Genomic DNA, 7,340 nt, shown 5'->3' on the forward strand with positions numbered 1-7,340 from the left:
GAGACGTGTTTATGAACAATACCACCTTTCTCTTCTAGAAAATAGCGCTGAGGAGATCTAATTAGCAGTCAGATGTTAAGCTCTGCAGAACAATTTGCCTTCCTGTATGCATGTGTTATGGAGGGACTATCCTGGGTTGGTATAGCAGTAGATATTATTTAATATTAAAGGGCTTTCAAGCTGTTCCTTGGGGGAAGAATGTTTTAGTCAATCCTATGGAATCCTTTAATAAAATGGCTGAATTTTTTGCAGTGTTACAGAGATAAGTGACTTGTCATGCACAACTACCTGAGTCTGCAGTGAGCTGTCTTTTATGTATGTGGGTAAAAATACATTCTAATCCAGACTGTGGAAACGGCCTCTTTTTGAAATGGATTCCTGCGTAGGGGAGGATGGGGGATAACTGCTCGCAATGCACGGTCCTTAGAGCTGTTCCTCCTGTTGGGGTAACGCTACGGATTCAGCCTCAAACCTGCTGTTTTTTCTTTCCTGTCTGTGTGACTCCATCCCGTGGTTTTTCCTGTCAGTGCACACTGAATGCTTATTCTTGTTGATGCCTTGCCCCTGACTGATTAGATTTTTCCTCCCACCTCTACTCTAAGTTCACCTGGAAGCAAATTTCACACCTACTTTGCTTCTGTTTGTTTTTTTTTTTAAAGAAACCGTTATTGCAGAGTTGAGTTTTATGCTAGGCAAATGACACCCTTGTGAGATAATAATAATTACAAAAAAACCTTTAACAAAGTCCTGTTTGGTTATGCTTGCTCTGTTTTGGACAATAGGGTTGATGGAGGTATAAATCAGAATAGGGTTTTTTTGCCTTCCTTGTGTGTAGTGTGGTGACTGTTGAGAAAAATTACTTTTGTTCTCCTGTCAGGACGAATTTGAAAGAACTTGTTTTTAGAAAGTTGTTCAGGTTTAACAAACATTTGATGCATTCACTTTTCAAAATAATTGTCCTAACGATCTGCAGTGCAAGCATGGTTATTTGAGGGGAGGGAGTTCAGGAAGGGCTGCAGAGGTCCAGTGATAGGCAGCAGTTACCCAACATCTAGTTTGGAGTTGTCTCAAAACTGCCCAGGAAGGGAAAAGCAGATAAGAAATGCCAGAACTCTTTTAAAATTAAGTGGCGAGCCAAAAATTTGCACTATGTGATGCTGTCTAATAATGTTAGCTACATTTAGAGTTTATGTAATGCAAAATAAATGAGCGAAGAACAAATAATTTGCCCTTTGCCTTCAAGATACGGACAACCAACAGCTGGGCCAGACTCTTTCCTTACCCCACTCCAGATGCTGCCAGTCATACGTAGTTTGTTGAAAATGGCTGTTTTAAGGCATGGGATTGTTTCTGACTACAACTTCCCTTCATGCTATTCTTAAATAATTAAGAAAATTGTTTTCCATTCAAATCAATCCTTTAAAGTCAGGGAGGAAGAACTGACCTCAGTGTGGCTCATGATGTTCAAACTGGGTATGACAGCATTTCTGCTCCTCAGCTTTCAACTATTCCTGCAATTCCTCGCCTTATTCTTCCCTTTGAGTTTGTTTCCCTGCAACTGTTATATATAGTCATAGGGAGCCTGATTGGTTTTTAAGGTATTTAAGTGAATTAAGAGGCAGATATTTACTCTGTGGAAACATTTCTCTGGAAGCAGTTCCACATAAAATGTATCAAACTGTTTCGCAAAGCAGGAGCTGTGACACAGTAGCTTGTAGCCTTTTACCTTAAGAAGGGGTAATTGAGTTTATTTACAGTAAGCATATTAAGCTAAACATTTAGTTAAAAAAATAAATACACTCAAAACAACCACAACCTTTTTCAGCAAAAAATGCTGTCATGCTCATGCTTGCTATTGAATGGAATGCCTGACAAAGAAAATGAACAAACAGGTACTAGAAAACAAAACATGTCTCAAAAGCAAATAAAAGTAATGCCCTTGAATGAATAAAATCCTTGTGTGGAAAAGAGATTGTCTGAAGGTGCTGATTATAACCCAGGCAGTTTTTGTGGGTAGAGAGGTGGGCAGCAACAGTGAAGATTGTGGCATTTCTTGTATAAATACTCCTATCTGCAAACTGCCACACACCTCCTTGAACAAAGATAGCAATTAATTAACCAGGAGAGTCCATTTCAGCTCTAAATGTGCTTATTCATAATATTCAAGTATTGCCTTGGCATTCATTTACACTGGGAATGGCTTCATGATGACATTTTTCTGTTAAAGCATTGAAATTCTGCATATATATATTTTGTTTTTACTTAAAGGTATGAATCACTTGAACACCTAGTAATTTTCACTGTGAAAAGAAGTGTAAGTGCATTTCAGTGAACCTGCTTTGCTCTTGCCTGCTAACTGTACTTGTATTTGGAGGAGGGGAAGTAAATTATTTGCTTTTCTTTCTCAGTGCACCCTTCCATGCCCTGGAATGTCTTTAGAACAAAACAGTCTTTCAAATAAACTAGTAAAAATGACAAACGCTCTGTATGGCCTGTCAGGGATAATAAATATATCTGTATACTCTTTGCACCTACTTATACAGTGAATAGCTAGCTAATATTTAGAAAGCCTGAGGAAAACAGATATGTAAACCCAACTTGAGCCTTCCTGTAAACACACTTCCTGCATCTTACAACTAAACCAGGGGCTCTCAGCTTGCAGGGCTCAGTAGTTAGCAGCAGTGAGGATGCTACCGAGGGAGATGGGGTTTTCCAGTGGCACGTGGTTTATTAGGTCGACCCTGCTACAACAAAGTCAACCTTGGGTTCACTTAACCCAATACCCTCTCTCTTTCAGGAGCAATGGCACTGTCAGAGGTGCTCTACCTGGTATTCCCTTTCCCTAATTTTCCCTTTTTTCATTTGTTGTCCTCTGTAATCAGTTAATTTCCTGTAATCCCTTACATTGGAAGGGCCTAAAGGTTATCCTAGGGTCGGATTAATGCCTGGCCTTAAATAGAGAATGGGCAATCCAATAGGGACAGTGGCTGGCCATGGATGCCCAGGAAGAATAAGGCAAGCATAGTTATGCTTCTCCAGAATATTTCTTGGATCTGTATAGTTTGGTGGCTCAGAGGTGATATTTTCATATTGAATAGGTCTAATGAATAGGTCTGCTTAGACTTTTATTTGCCTTTTTATGGCCTAGCCACTAAGTATCATGAGATCTTTTTGCAGTTCTTTGCAATTCTATTCTAACTTTTGTCAAATGCTAGTCCAGCCAACACAGGTAACCATAGATTAGTTCAGGTTGGAAGGAACCTCTGAAGGTCATTGGGTCCAACCAGCTGACAGCAGTAGAAATACAGTGACCCGGACTCCCACAGGACTGCAGAAGACCTACTCAAGGAGAAGGAGGAGGATGAAAATCTTTAGTTCTCACTTGCTTATGCTTCACACTGCTGATTTTTGCAGGTCTCCAGAAACAAAGTAACTGATAAGGTCATAGATTTAGGAATGGATTTTACCCTTCACTTCTGTATTCACCTGTACATCATTCACATTGGCCTTTATGCTATACAGGATATTACCCCTCATAACATCCTTTTTTCTGTTTTGATTGGAAGATGTTGAATGAGAATGTCATTTACATCTGTATGAAGCTTTTAGCTACCGCAGGCATGCAAACAGTAAAGCCCCCTCCGTGCTGCGCAGGCTGCCCTTGCTGGCATCATCACAAAGGTACCTGGGTAGAGCACAGTAGAGAAAAGCACGCTGCCGTAGCTTGTGCCGTTCTTGCTTGTGGGCGAAGCTTTCATTCTTCTGCTTTTCCAGAACTAGATTTCACACAGATGGACAATGTATAGTCTAGAAACAGAAAGCTATTTTGTGTGACATTCACTATTAATTTTGCCATCAGGTCAAATTTTTTCAGCAACGGGGTCACATAGTCTTCAAAGAACAAAAAGAACAGATAAAATTGGCCCAAGTAAGTATGTAATGATACTTTTTATTGACATCTCACTAGAATCTTTGCCTCTATAAAAATCCAAATAATAGCTGTTAAAGGGAAAACAACTATAGCTTAGACCTGTGTGCTTAACAGTTCTCCTGAATATTTCAGTAAATCTAGAACTATTTAGATTATGACCCTGTAGTCATGCCATCTGCTGGTGGAAAGTTGCCATGACTATCATTTATATAAATAAAAACCTTGGTGCATGACCATTGAATATGGAGATTAAAGAGCAAAATTTAAAATAATACCCAGTTTTCTGAAAAAAAATGTAAATTCGCTAGAATTATCCTTCCAGTGGTTATCAGGTGCTAGCCTGGCAATGGTTTAGGGCAGGAACATGGCACTGAAACTGTTGGGGAAAGATTTATGTTGTGTTTTTTTTAGAAGCAGCCTGAGTGCACTCAGTATGTATGCAGTAGGACCGGTCAAAGCAATAAAAATGATGAAGTCAAAAGAAACTTTTGTTGGGTGGAGATTGATTTGATCATTCTCCCTTTTTGCAGTTTTTGATGTGGGTCTAAACAAATCCAACCACCTATAAATAAAGCACAACACTATGTTGGGGAATGAGGAACAGAGGCAAGGTGAAGCCCTGGGTACTTCCTTAATATAAATATTAATGGATATTATTATTCTAGTTATGGTTGTCAAATTTTGCACAATCTATTCTTCATATCGCTATACCCATTCCCCCTCTTCATACATACTGACATTAAGTATCTAAAGAACAAGTTCAAGATAAAGCAGGGGTTTGGGGAAAAAATTGAGAGAAAACAGAACAGTGGTTTGATTATAGAAAAAGATTAAATTTACTAAACTGTTGCAGTGTTTTTCAAATCCCTGTGTATATGTGACTTGATTTGTCGCTTGTAATGATATCCAAGGGATTGCAAAGTCTTGTTTGTAGCAGCAGAAAATGTCTCTTGTAGGAAGTTTCTGGATACTAATGTTCTGCGATGTTGTTGGTTCTGGCAGTTATTCTGGCAGCTTTGAATGGTTTTTATGCACTGCTTTATGCTCTGAGCAGTGTGCAAAGCTATTCCATTTACTGTATAATTCTTTGGGCTGACAAAAGAGCAGATGCCACCTTCCTGATTAAATTTGAGTTAAATGACTTGCATTTCTGTGCTCCAGCCAGAGCAGCCAGTTTGGTCCAGTCCTGTCCCGTGTCTCACTGAGCCATAAAGATGTCCTTGGTGGTTTTACATTTTAAAGAGGCTAAAGATTTGAGATGCCCCAGAGATGAGGCACTGGAATTTGGGTATTCTTTAAGGCTTTCAGAAAAGGATGTCTGAATAGAGATGTGGCTAGGGTACCTGGGAGTGCAGTAGATGGAAAATGGATTTCAAGACAGCAAAGAGCATGCAGACAGTGATTTTGTATGGTATGCCAACATTGACACATACTTTTTTTCGAATACACTGATGCAGAAAAAGATGATGATTGTGACCCACAGACTGTGTGGCTAAAAGACACCTGAGCACCAACCTCTCCAAAACTCAGGAGACTGACTGAGATAGCATTGCAATATTTGCATTTCTTCCCTGTATTATCAGTCAACCTTCTACCCAGGGGCACTGTGGAATATGAAGCAGCATTACCTCTGCTTTTATTTTAAGTAATTGCTATTGCATCCACGACATATGCCTAGTAATTTTTATGCTTAGTGCTGAATGCTGCTATCTTGAGCACATATGAGATAGATAGCCTTTTACAGTTTTATAGCTTCCTCTCATCCTTGTTCCAGTTGTTTGAAACGTTAACCATGCTGTGGTTGAGAAGAAAGATAGCGCCCCCTCTGCGAGAGCCAGGTCACCCCATTTCTCTCCTGTCCTTCCCTGGGCTGCCTCACTGTGCTCAACTGGTGACTGTGCCAGACTCGGAAAACATGTTGACAAACATGTAACCACCAGAGCAGAACAAAATAAGTGTTCAGTAGATGTACTGCAAAGTACACAGTTCAGTGTGTGCTCTGTGCATAGTGCCTTCTGACCAAGCAACATATTTAATTAATGTAAATATTTTTTCTTGGTACAAAATCTTGCAAGGAATTCTCCATATAAAACTGCAGTGCAGCAATGAGCAAATTTGATTTATGCAATGCATATGATGTACAGCAGAAGGAATGAGACTTCAGTACTATTAACTCATTATGTGCCAATCATTGCAAACTTGGATGTATTTTCAGAGATTTTTGAGCATATCTGCAGGGGATATAAAACAGAATTCTAGATACAGAATATGCTCCAGCTTGGCAATAACATTACAAGGTAAGACTGCTTTGTTGCTTGCTTTTGGATATTGTGAATACTGTACATGACGATTAGGAAAGACTATTATGGCCAGGCATATTTTGCCGGGATCTTGCTGCTTCTTGGAAACAGGCACTTTGTTTCCATGTCATATGGATCAGGGATAGGTCTTTGATATTAGGACTGCCAAAATACATGTGACAGCTAGTCTAGTCCTGTTATGTACCCAGCAACCAACTCCGTACCGGTTTCTGGAAACACGAACTGTATTCTCTTGATCTCTGCAATCCTGTATCTCTGATAAGATTTTTAAAGACAGGTGAATGCAATTTCTAATGTGACCTTAGAAGCTCTGGCCAATAATATACATGCTGATATGCAACAGAAGAGCAAATCTGGCATACCATGTCAGCTCCCTGCCTTCCTGCTGCCAACACTGAAAGGAGCTAAGAGCGAACTACTTACTTTTTTGCAGTCTGAAGAAAATACATGGTTGTGCTATACTCCTAAATATGAACTTCCATAACTGGGATATGAACAGGGGCTTGCCAAGCTCCGTGCTCAATGACTCCAGATACTGGCGAGCTTCTGTAATTTCCGCAGCACCTTTTGTCCTTTCCTGTGCTGATCTCCTGGCTTGGGTGGTCAAGCATTTCAACTGGGGCAGTTACTGAATATACTTCTTAGAGTGCAGGGATGGCAGAAAGAGCTTTACAACCAAGAAGCTGGTTGAAAGGTATCTGCTTACTTTTTTTTCTATTCAAATACTAACATTTTATTCAGTGACAGCCACCTGAAAAAAATGAGTTCTAGAGAAGCAAAAAAAAATGGCTAAAATAAAGAATTTTGCCTAAACTTCCTACCAAAACATAAGCATAGATTCAGAGTTAAGTTAAGCAGCAGGTTACTTTAGTAGGCACATCAAGTTCAGTCTTGAACAGCAACATTATTGCAGGCTGGAGTTCAAAAGTGTTGACAGATACTTGTTCTCGCTATGCCTAGCTGAGGCTCCTCTAACAGGAACAAAGACAGATGTAATCAAATACTATCACTGGTAGTGCTATACAGGGAAATAGGTAACGCTTGCTTGCACTAATCTTGTCTTTAACTGGTCTCACTATTGCCTAGTA

This window comes from Apteryx mantelli, chromosome 17 (genome assembly GCF_036417845.1).
Source record: "Apteryx mantelli isolate bAptMan1 chromosome 17, bAptMan1.hap1, whole genome shotgun sequence".
NCBI classification, from domain to species: domain Eukaryota; kingdom Metazoa; phylum Chordata; class Aves; order Apterygiformes; family Apterygidae; genus Apteryx; species Apteryx mantelli.